The 14,496-nt window shown below is 39.7% G+C and overlaps 1 protein-coding gene across 3 annotated transcripts in view; it reads left to right on the plus strand.

The window, feature by feature from the left end:
* The window catches only part of CDKAL1 (CDK5 regulatory subunit associated protein 1 like 1), a 654,086-nt gene that overhangs the window by 374,697 nt on the left and 264,893 nt on the right, over positions 1-14,496 (plus strand). The gene's annotated exons all lie outside the window — the stretch shown is intronic.

The following is a 14,496-nucleotide window of genomic DNA, read 5'->3' on the forward strand; positions in this document are numbered from 1 at the left end:
GTGAGTATGCGGGGCTCCCATAGAGAGCAATGGGAACTTTAAAAGTTTAGTTAGAAAAGAACATTTTGTAACAAAATAAATCAGTGAAGGCAGAGACAATACGTTGAAGAGGGGATGTGAGCTACAAATATACAGGTAGCAAGAATTGAGAGAATTCTCTAAAGAATTGTACCTGGTTACAAAATTAGAGGGGTAGCCATGTTAGTCTGGATCTGTAAAAAGCGACAGAGTCATTTGGCACCTTATAGAGTGTTATGTGAGAAAATGAATTTCCTGAATCTCTTGTGAATTGATGATGACAGAAACCTAACATAAGGGAGCAAAAGCAGTGACTTAGAAGTCTTCTGCAGTCTGTATCTCATCAATACAGCTACACATATATGAAAATAAATGGCAGGTGAACATCCAGCGCTGCCTCAAATATTATAAAAAAAAAAAAGTATTTCCACTTGTGGTTCCTTAAAGCATTGAAGCCAATGTTTATTTAACATTGTGCCCAGTCAGCTCTTCAAAGTCCTAGAGAGAGTGAGCCTAACTGCCTTGATTTCTAAAGAAACTGTATACTAGTATGCAGGATCTTTCAAGAAGTGTCTGTCCCACAAGAATATAAAGGAATAGCTTTGTGGTCTAGGAACAATGGTGGCTTTTGAAGCATGAAGGTCGATAGATGTAACTGACAGATAAAGGTGCACTCAATTACTGTTTAAAATAATGAGTAAAGATGCTACTGTATCAATCAAAACAGGATAATGCCTATCCTGAGGAGCCTCAGCTGTCTAAGCATCATTTTGGGAATAGACAGAAACTCTACAATTACAAGTTTCATCCTTCTTGTGTTTACCATGCAAGTGTGGGATAAGACCATAAAATGAGTCTGATTTGTTGGGCACCTCAAAGATCTGTTGTTATTTTTTATAGGAGCTGGTATTTGCATGTTGTGTCTGGCCTAAATCTTCTGCCCATAGTCAGTTTTGTGTAGTGAAGTGTATGCTGGTGATTGCCACCCACTCCAGGTAGATGTATTTAAGTGCTGATGTATGTGCGGTATATTCACAGTTATCTGAATTTCCTTTATTCAAAAATTCTAATTATTTGAATCCACAGTTTTGTCCCCCATGTAGCACTACAAATCACAAGCAATACATTCACATGAACTTCATGGTATACTACATTTACACAAAATTCATGATACCCAGTGGAGCTGTGTACTCACTCAATGACTAAAACATTGTGTCAACTTCAAAGTGCATCTTCATAATTAGTTGTATTCATAGCAACATAGTAAGTGCTCCTCTCCCATCATGGAGAGTGGGACATGGCTTCCCAGTGACCAGCGGGGCAGGGATCTCACCCACACCACAATCAGCCCTGAGGGGCGCATCCAACCACAGCCCGAGACAGGCCAGCTGGGCACCAGAACAGTCACAGGGCAGCGAGGTACGTAGTGATGGGGCTGACGCACAGAGTGCCATCATTCCCAGCTGTAGTGGAAGCTTTACTGCCCTCCCAGCCTGCAGTTAGAACCCAGATCAAAAGAGCACTTCTGTTTATCTGAACACCTAGTTATCTGAAGGATATTTGGCCATTTGGATAAATGAGGGTGTAATGTGTAGATTTCTTGAAAAACTTAGAATCCTCCAAGATGAAATATTTCCATAAACATTTATATTGATATTACTTATGATATTATGATTGTATCTTTATTAAAGTGTTTCAGATTTATTAAATCAGCTGATTTAATTGCAGATGCTATGGTCAACATACATAGGTTTAGAACATCAAACCTAATAATAAAAGCGATATGTTTGATGAACACAATCAAGTTACAATATTTCATATTGATTTCAGAACGAGCACAGTTTCTAAGGAGTACACATTTAACAGGCACCCTGATAACTTCTGGCTTACACATTCAGCTTGTAATGTGTTATGGGAGTGTAACTAGTAATTACTAAATGGTAGCACTGTAGGTCAAATGCAGCTTAGGGAGCATGTTAAGGCAAGCTTTGAACACTGGTCAGTTTTACCCTAGGTATCCCTGGCAGGACGGTTCATTGTACATATCAAAGCTGGTAATTAATAAAATATATAAATAAATGTGATAAATGCAAAGTAAAAGACATTGGAGGGAAACATTTAAACTACTCATATGCTTTACAGGTTCTAAATTAACTATATCACCTCAGGAAAAGTGAGCTGAATGTCACTGGACAGCTCAATGAAGACTTCTAAACAGTGTATCAGAAAAGTAAATAAGATGTTCAAATAAATAAGGATTGGGATGGAGAATAATTCAGAAAGTAATATATTGGCATTTTATAAATTAGCAGTATGACTGCAGTTCTGATCAACCCAGCTCAGAAAGAATATTGCAGAATTGCAGCTGGATCAGAGAAAGGCACAAAAATTTTTAGGGGCATGAAAAAAAACTTTTATTAAGGAAATTGAATAAGAGGGGATGTGATTAAAATATATAAAATGAATGTTATAAAGAAGGTAGGTTGAAAGTTTGCGTTCTCCCTATCCCAAAAAAACAACAGCAAGGAACACACAGAAATTAAGAGGTGGCAGATTCAAAATGATAAAAGGAAGTACTTTTTCACACAATATGTAATTAAACTGGAGTTTATTACCTCAAGATATTGAGACCAAAAACTTAGCAAGGTTCAAAAAAGAATCTGACATTTATATGTATAACAAGATATTCAAAGTTATCATAGTTAATACTACAAATTTTTGGAAGAGATATTAAACCTCATGCTTCCGGATTTAAGGCAGTCTTTAACTACTAGGAGTTAGGAGGAGACCTACTGTGGAGAAGCAGATGATTTTCTGACATCTACCGATGCAGAGTTTCTTGAACCGTCCTTCGAAGCATCTGGAGTTGGCTGCTTTTGGAGACCACAGTTCTGATCTAGTATGGCAATTCCTATCTTCCTGTGACATATTTTCAAGTACTTGCGAGGGTGGGTAGTGGGGGGGTTAAAAGTGCTTGCACACTCTGTTTCGTTTTCTGAGGAAAAACATTGGTCTTAACGGAGAGAGAGTCTTCCATGTATATATTTCTCATGTGCTGAATTGCCAGAAATAATGTGTATGTAATTACCTAGCTAGAATAAAAACACACACTTGGTTTGTATTTCAATTAAAGCTGGCATTCTTTTGTGTAAAATACGTTGACTTGTAATCTGTATGGTTCAATTTAGCACTAACAAGGATTAAAAACAGCCTTTCCCAGTACTACTGTAAAGCATCTTGTGACTATGTGTTTTGGAGGCATTTTGTTTGTTTTTTTTGTGACTTCTGGTAACAGTTCAGGGAACCCATCTCACTGTTGATCCTGATACAATTCCCTAGAATTTATGTGGGTCAGTTAACACTGCTGCCAGGATACTTACCCTAATATTGGTATCTCAATCTTTCACTGCCATGTAGCACATTGTCACTTCCTTTAAGTGCTGTATTGATTATACAATTGCTTATTGATTTATAAGACATCACACAGCTTGGCATTGTTTAGCTAGTGGATTTCTTTTGTTCGTGAGATTCAAGGATGTGGTATTGCTTATGACCCATAAGCATTATTTGAGGTTACAGATTCCATAGTCACTTTGTTGCCTGTCTTTTGAATTCACTCTCAGACCACACCAAAAAATGTGCTAATTGCTGAAGCTCTAAATGCCATACGGTAATTATTTTTTTATTTGGTATTTTAAATCATGGATTTTGTGACATTATTTATTTTAGCATTGGGAGATGGGATTTTCATGTGGTGGTTTTTGTGTGTGTGTATGTGACACACAAGCCTTATTCAAAAACCTCCAGTTGATTACTGTGTCGATGGAGGTGCTTCAAGATTGAAGAGAATACGAAGTCCTTACCCATTACCCAAGTTGTATACTCATATTGGCTGAAAGAGCTGAATGTTTGCTAATCCTATGGCCTTGTCTTGACTAGGAAATAAGATACTTTTTTCCCAAGCCAGTTAGTTTGAGAATAAGAATATGTAAATATGTACACTTTACATAGTCAAAGTGCTAAGAAGTGATAGATTTTATTATTACTATTCCTTAATATTAATTCAGTGTGGACAAATGAAAGCTAGTATCCCTGGAAGAAAATAAACTGAAAAGCAGATCCTTCAATAAGAGGTAGAGAATAGGACATCACTGAATTAATTTCTGTTTGAAGTAGAAAAACATCCAGTCTTGATTTTAAAATTGCCAGTGATAGAAAATCTATCACAACTCTATTATAATAGCTCTGTTACACTCAGTGTTTTAAAAAATGGTCTTATTTCTAGTCTGAAGTTGTCTATCCTCAAATTACAGCTATTCAATCTTATTATGCCATTGTTTACTAGATTGAAGAGCTCATTCTCAAAGTTTTGTTCCCATGTAAGCATTTAGATTGTGACCAACGCACTCCTTAACCTTCTCTTTGTTAAACTAAACAGATTAAGCTCCTGAAGTCTGTTACAATAAGGCATGTTAGTAGTACAGAGCCTCTAGCAAATGTCACAAAGATTGATGAATAAGATAAGGATGACATGACAAGAAGTCCTGTCTTAACCGAATTGACAGTGCTATAGCAAAGGGCATTATGCACTAAACTTTTGCCCTTCTGGGGGTGACCTAATTCCTTTTGACCCCTAAGCCCCCAATAGAAAGGTCCTCCTAACCTAGGTCTGGGGAACCAAGGAGATTTGCCTGGGGTGGGGGAACATTGATTCAGCAAGCAGCATTGTAGCCATCTTCTTAACATGCACTGGTGGAAGTGGCCATGTCACAGGCATTGTTAAAGAAAACTTCTTATTCACCTAACAAGATTGGAAGGTTTGAGGATGTGAACTCTTTTTTTTTTTTCAGTTGGCTAAGAAGCGTCACAAATCTTTGAACTGAAAGCAAGTAGCTAGCTGGCTTACTGAGCAAGATACTTATGCATTCCACAAACCAACCAGGATTCAGTTTAAAAGAAAGAAAACAGTTGTCCAGGGCCACCCAGAGGATTCAGGGGGCCTGGGGCAGGGCTGGGTCTTTGGCAGCAATTCAGCGGCGGGTCCCTCTCTGAGGGAAGGACCTGCTGCCGAATGCAGCCGAAGAATGAAGTGGCGGCGGTAGAGCATCCTAAGTGCCAGCAATTGCAGCTTTTTTTTTTTCGCGCTGCTAGCAGCACTTGTACTCACCAGCGGGTCCTTCACTCACTCCAAGTCTTGTGCTGCACTGAAGGACCTGCCACCGAAGACCCAGAGCGAGTGAATGGCCCGCCGCCAAAGTGCCACCGAAAACCTGGAGCGGCTCCACCGCCCGCCCCATGCGGCCCTGCGGTTCTCAGATGTGGATACACAGTGGCAGGCTGATTGGATTGACATGGGTGCCTTTGCAAAATACAGCAGAGGTGATAAGTACATAACTATGCCTCTGAAGTGTGATATTGAAAGACAAGATTGGTAGGGATGTAACTAAAGCTTTTAAAACAATATTCATTAATGGGAAAGTGCCTCAAAAGCTACAGATGAATTGGGATAAAATAATTTAAACAACGCTGAGACCTATAAAGGCAGCTGTCTAGTCAGCCAGGAGCACAGGACCCAGCGGAGTTTGAGTGGAGATCTGTTGGAGGAGAAGGGAGGCAACCCTTGTTCCTAAGGGTCCGTTCTTGAGGGTGCGTATAATTATTTACTTGTTGGTTTGTTGTTGTTTTTTTAATTTGCAAAGTCTGGTAGTGGGCTGTGAGAGAAGCAGAGCACTTGATCACAACTAAAACTTGTTTAAGGGAGCAGAGCTTCCCTCATCAGCAACCCTATAAAGACAGCAAAGAGTCCTTTTGCACCTTATAGACTAACAGACGTATTGGAGCATGCGTTTTCGTGGGTGAATACCCACTTCGTCGGATGCATGTAGTAGAAATTTCCAGGGGCAGGTATATATATGAAAGCAAGAGGGAGGCCAGAATAACGAGGTTAGTTCAATCAGGAAGGATGAGGCCCTCTTCTAGCAGTTGAAGTGTGAAAACCAAGGGAGGCGAAACTGATTTTCTAGTTGGCTAGCCATTCACACCTAGCCAGCCTGCAAACAGATCTGAAAATAGGGGAGTTTGTAAGGAGAGTTTGGGGGAGGAGGTTTTTAGTGTTTTTTGTTTTGTTTTTCTTTCTTGACAGGAGCTTAGGAGTGAAGGCTATGACAATTACACAGGCAGCAGTGGTAGTGAACTGAGAAATGGACAAGATAATGAAGATGTTGGATATGGACACTGTGGGATATATTTTATATCTGAGAGAAGGTACCTGAAAGATGCTTTATTTGTATGAAGTGCCATCTCATAAATCTGGTGGAAGAGGAAATCCAAGGTTTGCAGATGCAGCTAAAAATTATGGTTGAATTTCAAAGGGGAGGGAAGGTGAGAGGAAGCTGATACGAAACCTCAGATGCAAGCTGGACCAAAGAACTGTGTGGCTAGACTTCTGAATGAAGAAATGGCCTGTGGAAGCATGTGAATACAAGAGTAAGGCAGAGGAAAAGACCAACCAGCAAAGGAGAAATAGAGACAAGGAATGGGTTTGATGAGTTGGAAAATGAAGGGGAGAGGCAGGCAGTAATAGAAGATGGGAGAATGATGAAGAAAATAATGGCTAGTCCTACAAGAGGAGAGGAGGAGACAGTGGAGATGGCCAGAGTTTGGACCCCCAGGAGCACAGAGGATGATTCGCAGAAGATTGCAAATGAGAACAGAAGACAAGAAGACTTGCAGCCAGAAAGAATAGAAGGGGAAAGGCCAGATAATTGCACCGACACCAGAAAGAGGCAGGTCTTCGTGAAAGGCTTTGGAATGTTCAACCGCTGAGAAGCATACACAGATAGAGAACTGTTCTCATGGTATGGGTTCCATGTGAGTAGGGAGTGAAAGAGACTTCTGGGATGGCAGTTGGCACAACTAATTAAAATAACTTTAAGCTGGGAATTAAGAGAAGGCAGTTGGAAGATGATTATGTGTTCTCCACTCCTGGTTCTAATATTGGGAGGAAAATCAAGTAAAAGAGGATACTGCAATGGAACAAGGAACAATAGAGGGGTTGGAGAATGGACAACATGAGGAAAGAGTTCCAAAACCACCGACAGGAACCGTCAGATCAGTAATATTGAGAGTAAAATGAATGTACCTAATTGGGTGAGAAATCTGGGTGAAGCCAACCAGAAGCAGCTAAAATGTTTCTATACCAATACAAGGAGACTGGATAGCGGAATGGAGGAACTAGAACTACTGGTGCAGGAAGGGAACTAGATATTATAAGGATAACGGAAACATGGTGTAATAGTAGTCATGACTGGAATACAGATATTAAGAGTTATGTGGTATTCATGAAAGACAAATAAAGGTAAAGGTCTTTATTGCCTCAGGTGCAACCACGAGGCAGAGCAAAGATGGATGGGCAGACCAACGGATGCTACTACTTTCAGAAGCTCTGGCTTTGGACATATAGCACATGTCTATAACCCTCAGTGGAATACAGATAGGAATCATACATCTCAAAGAACCTCCTGTTACAGGTAAGTAACCTCCTCGTACAGCGCCAGAAGAAGCAAATACAGTAAACAGCCGCTCCAGATCTTTTGTGATCTGTGTTTGCCATTTCTTCAACTGTCCCTTATTTATACCCAAAAATGTTATTTTGTTGACTGAGTCTATGTTTTAACCTTAATCTGAGTAGATAATGCTTTTTAATCACTCTATGCAAAGAAGTTTTGGTTAATATCATTCAGGAGTCTGAAAGCCAGAGTCTGTCAAATATCCTGTTGGCAATGTGAGCACCTTTGCTTGACAAGTAATTTGCTCAGTTTTATTTCTCTGTCTCTCAAACATTTATTTTTGTTAGGTTTTCTATAAAGGCCTTCAAAATCAAGTTTAAATGTACATCTGGCTATTTGCCCGTTTGTTTATGCTTTGAAAAGTAAGAGAACCGTATGAAAACGCCTTTAAGTGGAGACCAGACTGAGAGCTTGTATATACTTAGTGCTGTTTTCTCTACACTTTTATATTAACAGAATTGTCCTGCTTCTTTGTTTGACTGTCAAAATTTTTACCATATTTGTCCGTTACCTTGGGGTATGCTCATTTATTCAGGTTACTCTTTGGGGAAGGAGTAGAAGTTCTGTAATTCTATCAATGTACGGCTTGTGTCACTTGTGTTTTTCATATGGAGCTCTACTTCTCCCTTCTGCAAGTCCCCTCCCAGTGGAGCTATCCTGCAGCACCTGTGTTCTCCAGCCCCAGAACCGGATGAACACCCACCCACCCACCCATACATTGATAGAGCAAGTCTGAGCGGACAGGGTCAATCAGCACTATCAAGTTGACCCCTTATTTGTCCTTGGACTCACTGGGCTGGAGGAAGCAGCACTTTCAAGCTGCCCTCCTTATATGCCCCATGGCTCCATGGACTGGGTCAAGCAGCACTTTCAAGCTGTTACCCTTATGCGTCCCAGATTCAGCGTGTCCCTATCCCCACTCTCACAACACAATTGTACTGGCAGTAACCTACTTGATGAGCAAACCCCACAGTATTCTGGGCACTGCAGGGATTTTTAGCTTAGGTAAAAGAAGTGTTGCTGTAGAGTGAATGGGGGAAGCTAAAACCACAAAAGAGTAAAGTTCAGCGAGAGAGAGAGAGAAGCAACCAACTTAACCATAAAAGTTATTTATTGAATAATAGTGATAACTACACAAGGAGGGCTAAGCCAACATAACATACATATTAAAGGTTAATATCTAAGGTAGAAAGGAAAACAGAGAGAGAGAGAAAAAGAGGGGGGATCTCACTCACTCCATGAGGCTTGAACTGGTTCCCAGGTGATGGTGGTAGCGAAGAATTCTGAATGCTAGTGACAGGGAGAGCATGATCAGCCAGGAGAAGATGAGTTCCTGTGGAACTGATGCATAGTTTGGATCTAAGCATCAGAACACTGACTAGAGGATGTGTGGGGATTTTTGTAGAGAAAATACAATAGTTCACGGGAGAACACTAGATTTGTTTATAGGTAAGCTGATGACTCAAGGGTTTTTTTAGGCTTGACAACAGGAGCTGATCACTCTTGGCTATGAGTGGTGTTTTCTTCCAGGGAGCTCACAATGCAACTAGGCTGCTTCAGCATTTGGATATCAATTAAGGATTCGTTACTAGAATTGGTCTGATAACTGCTGAGCTGGGTGTGTGCAGGCGTAAGTTCATTAGCATCTGGAGCAGAGATTCCCAGGTTGCAGTGCTTCCCTGCTTTTTTCTGGACCGAGAGTTCAGTGCGGTTCTCTGTTCTCCATTCTGTATGTAAATTTGAGATGTCTCCCTGTCCCATCTTTCATGCAAATGAGGCTAGGGGAGTTGTCTCTGCTTTGCATTCTGTGTGCTATTGGAGATGTCTTAATCTTGTCATACTTGTCAGGAGGGGTCTAGGTGTGTCTCCCAACACCCTTCACTGCTCTCTGCAAGTTTTTTCCTCTGATGGGTTTTGGTTTAAGCAGAGGTTGGGGGGTGATGAGGGTGTCTTTCATGAGTCAGGCTGGATACTGCACCCTGGTTCCCCAAGAACACAGGGGAGTCTGGTATCAAAATAAAATACAGTTTCTAGACTCTTAACTAAATCTTCATCAAATTAAACTACAGGGTTACATGTTTGATTGCTTCTTTAGACCAAGGACATTGAACCCACCAGGAGCTCCTTGCATCTCTCAATTCCTATAAGCTCCCCTGTGTGCCATCTCCTGTGTTTCAGGGACTCAGGCTATGTCTACACTACAGGCTATGTCAGTAAAACTTACGTCGCTCCAGGGTGTGAATATTCCACTCCCCAGAGCGACATAAGTTACACTGACATATGTGCCTATGTGCATAGCACTATGTCAGTGAGAGAGATTATCCTGCTGACATAGCTTCTGCTGCTGGCAGAGGTGGGTTTTTATGCGCACAGGAGAGTTTTCTCCCATTGGCATAGAGTGTCTTCATCAGACACACTGCAGCAGTGCAGTTATCCATGCAGCTGCACCGCTGGAGTGCTGTATGTATAGACATGCCCTCACTGCAACTCCCACTCTTCTCTGATGCCAGGGCCTCTCTGTGCCCTGTCCCCCACACCACGTTCCCTTGTTCTCGCTCTGTGTGCTGTCTCCTCAATGCCACCATTCTCCTTGATACCAGGGTGCCTCACTCCCCACATCCCCCTCCAGGGACTCTGTGTGCCCCCATTCCTCCTTTCTCCTATGCCAGGGGTTGTGTGTATGTCAGTGAAAATGAGATCGTATCAGAGCTGAAAATAGGGAAAGAACAAGTCAAAAATTACTTAGACAAGTTAGATGTCTTCAAATCATGAGGGCCTGATGAAATGCATCCTAGAATACTCAAGGAGCTCACTGAGGAGGTATCTGAGCCGTTATCTTTGAAAAGTCAAGGAAGCCGGGAGACATTCCAGAAGACTGGAAAAGGGCAAATATAGTGATCATCTATAAAAAAGGAAATAAGGATACCCTGGGAAATTACAGACCAGTCATCTTAACGTCTGAACCTGGAAAGATAATGGAGCAAATAATTAAGCAATCAATTTGCAAACACCTAGAAAATAATAAGGTGATAAATAACAGCATGGATTTGTCAAGAACAAATCATGTAAAACCAAACTGATAGCTTTGTTTGACAGTGTAACATGCCTTGTGGATAAGGGGAAGTGGTAGATGTGATATATCCTGACTTTAGTAAGGCTTTTGATAATGTCTTGCATGACCTTCTCATAAACAAACTAGGGAAATATAATCTTAGATGGAGCTACTATAAGGTGGGTGCATAACTGGTTGAAAAATCATTCCCAGAGAGTAGTTATCAGTGGTTCACAGTCATGCTGGAAGGGTGTAACAAGTGGGGTCCCACAGGGATCGGTTCTGGATCCAGTTCTGTTCAATATCTTTATTAATGACTTAAATATTGGCATAGAGATTACACTTATAAAGTTTGTGGACGATACCAAACTGGGAGGAGTTGCAGGTGCTTTGGAGAATAGGATTAAAATTCAAAATGATCTGGACAAATTGGAGAAATTTGAAGTAAATAGGATGAAATTCAATAAGGACAAATGCGAAGTACTCCACTTAGGAAGGAACAATCAGTTGCACACATGCAAAATGAGAAATGACTGCCTAGGAAGGAGTGCTGCAGAAAGGTATCATGGTCATAGTGGATCACAAGCTAAATATGAGTCAGCAGTATAACGCTGTCACAAAAAAAGCAAACATCATTCTGAGATATATTAGCACGAATATTGTAAGAAGAGATGGGAAGTAATTCTTCTGTTCTACTCCATGCTGATTAGGAGTATTGTTTCCAGTTCTGGGCACCACATTTCAGGAAAGATGTAGACAAATTGGGGAGAGTCCAAAGAGGAGCAACAACAATGATTAAAGGTCTAGAAAACTTGACCTAGGAGGGAAGATTGAAAAAATTGGGTTTGTTTAGTCTGGAGAAGAGAAGACTGAGAGAGGAAATAATTACGGTTTTCAAGTACATAAAAGGTTGTTACAGGGAGGAGGAAGAAAAATCGTTGTTCTTAACCTCTGAGGATAGGACAAGAAGAAATGGGCTTAAATTGCAGCAAGGGCGGTTTAGGTTGGACATTAGGATTCTTTGCTGCTTTTACAGAGGTGGTTGAAGATGATGGCTCTGCTAACCACATGCCAGGAGTTCTGTGTGTCCTGCATTTTCCCCTTTCAGTTTTTCTGATTTTCATCAAAATCAATAGGATTCTGGACATTGATGCCTAGAATATTCCCTGAAATTTTTGAATTGATTGGATGAGTTATTCAAAAGTACTGTAATTACAGACAGAGAAATGCCATTGAGTTGACTGTTACACCTCACCTCATTTGTGCAGTTAAGATCACAGTAGCATGAAAAACAGACAGTGTTGTATGTGTAACACCGAGCTAAGTGTTGTGTTCCTTTCTGATGACTGCCTCACAGAGTGGGTGGTAATGTATTACTGCTACCAGCAGTAATGGAGTTACTCCTTTTAGCTTTTGTGGTAAAGTCCTGTGCTTTTGGTGCTGAGGTTTAAGGTGGGGAGTCTGGGTCATTACAGATAGTATCTATTCCAGAAGGTTGTTCTTTGGACTTAACTGGAATCTAGCTATTTAAAATCTTTTCCTAAAAAAATATTGCTAGGTTTCTTGCTGTTAGAATCTGCTGAACAGAATTAGTTATCATAATCTAATTCTGTGTCAGACAGGGACATCAGGCAATTTAGCAACACAGACTAAAAGGCTTTAAAATAGCAAACTGTTTTAATTCTGCAGCAATACATTTGTAAGCAATTACTGTAGGTAATCTTATTTATTTATTTTATTTATATTTTTATTTATTTTACATGATATAGCAGTGAAATAATTGGTTTTGTGTGACCACAGGTGTGCTGTCCAAACACAACAAAAACATATTGGAACGTTTTGTCGGGAAATGGCAGTTTGATTCCAGGAGACTCTGGCAAGAATGCTCTTTTTAAATTATTTTAACTGCATTTTGTTTTTTAGACTATGGTATGAGTAATACTGGATTTCATATTTGCAAGTGGATGTAGGCCTAATTAATGAAGTTACTTAATTTAGGAAGCCTCATAAAAGGATTCAGCTAACCCTTCTACAATATTTTAGGATCCCTTACTCAGAAGTGCCTTTAGATTGTATGGTTGAATGTGAATTTTGTGGGGAAGGAATTATTGATAGTTTTTAGAGGTACATCCTTGAATCTCTTTAGAGATTGGCAAAACCCTGTATAACTTGTCATAATATGGAATCAGTGTTACTGGATTGTTCCTTACATTAAGTATAAGAGCAGCAAAGAATCCTGTGGCACCTTATAGACTAACAGACGTTTTGGAGCATGAGCTTTCATGGGTGAATACCCACTTCCTCAGATGCATGTCTATATCATGTAAAATAAATAAAAATATAAATAAAATAAATAAATAAGATTACCTACAGTAATTGCTTACAAATGTATTGCTGCAGAATTAAAACAGTTTGCTATTTTAAAGCCTTTTAGTCTGTGTTGCTAAGTATAAGGAATGTCATGGTAATGTTAATTAAGCAAAACTTAAAATTGTTAATGATCAGGAGTGAAATAGTTAGGTCTTGTCTACACGGGGAAATGTACAGATATAATTATACTGGTATAGTTATGCTGGTGTGACTTCCTATGTAGACATTCTTATTCTGAAAAAAGAGTGCACAGATGGGGAGTTACACTAGTATAATTTTGTCAGAAAATTTTACTTTGTAGACAAGCCCTTTATCTCATTTCAGTTGTCATCAGATTTTCAAGTTAACATTCCACTGAAATAAATATTTCATTTCAAATCTCTTAAGAGCTACTGTTTCAGGCTGTCAGTCTGCAGACTTAGGAATACAATACTATATCTGGTCACACGCCAGTCTTATTTAGAAGAACGTTGAAACCATAAAGGATAGAAACTTTATTTGTTTTGGGTTTTGAGTCTGTGGTTATTTTTTATGAAAGAGTAAATTTTGGTGCACAATTTTGCAGCAAATTCTTTAGCTGTGGTCATCAGAAGGGGCGGTAGGAATAGTTCCAAATTCAGTTTTTTCCAATTTTTCTGAATTAAAATAGGCACATGTGGGTGTGTATTTGAAATAATAAGGATTTTAGTTTCTATCCCCCTCAAATAAAAGTTGGTTGCCCAAAAATTGAGATGTCACCTTTGAAATTGTGTGCTACACGTTTATTATGCCTCACTTTCCCAGTGTGTGGTATAGGGCTATCAACACTTGCCTCACAGGAGTGTTGAGGATTAATAAATTAAATATAAACAATATTAAGATTTTCTGGCAAAAGACACTACAGAAGTATTATTTTTCATAGTGGCCATTTTGGTTGCAAATTTAGCCATAACCATACATCTTGATGTACCTCATGTCTGCTGAAAACAGAGGAATTCCCCGTTTCTTTTCATGGCCTTCTTATTTCTTAATGTTTCAGTGACCTTTGATATAAGGTGAAGTTTATTTGTGCTTTCCATCATGCCTCCTGTCTTCACAATAGGTATACCAAAGGCACAGTGCTGACAGATTTTCTGTGTGTGGTATAAATGAAATTGAATGTAATCGAATCACGGTTTCCTCTAAGGTCATGACTTCACCTAAATTCATGAAAAATGTATGTACATACATGAGAGAGAAAAAGAGGGAGAGAATTCAGTCTTAAATGATCGTTCAAGATTCCAACAAACAATGGCAGTTTGACAGAGAGAGTCGTTTATTAAAGGTGGAACAGTAATGACATTAATAGATCTTACCCCTACTATATTGTCCAAGAGGTTCCACTGACTTCAATCAGAGTGACTTGAGTGGGGCCCTTTTTGAAAATCTGATAAACATTCTGGCTTCAATACATGATCTTTGACAGAAACTGTCTCATGTATTCAGTAAATTTCTGTCAAGAAAAGAGAC

The sequence above is a fragment of the Gopherus evgoodei genome, chromosome 2, assembly GCF_007399415.2.
Source record: "Gopherus evgoodei ecotype Sinaloan lineage chromosome 2, rGopEvg1_v1.p, whole genome shotgun sequence".
NCBI classification, from domain to species: domain Eukaryota; kingdom Metazoa; phylum Chordata; order Testudines; family Testudinidae; genus Gopherus; species Gopherus evgoodei.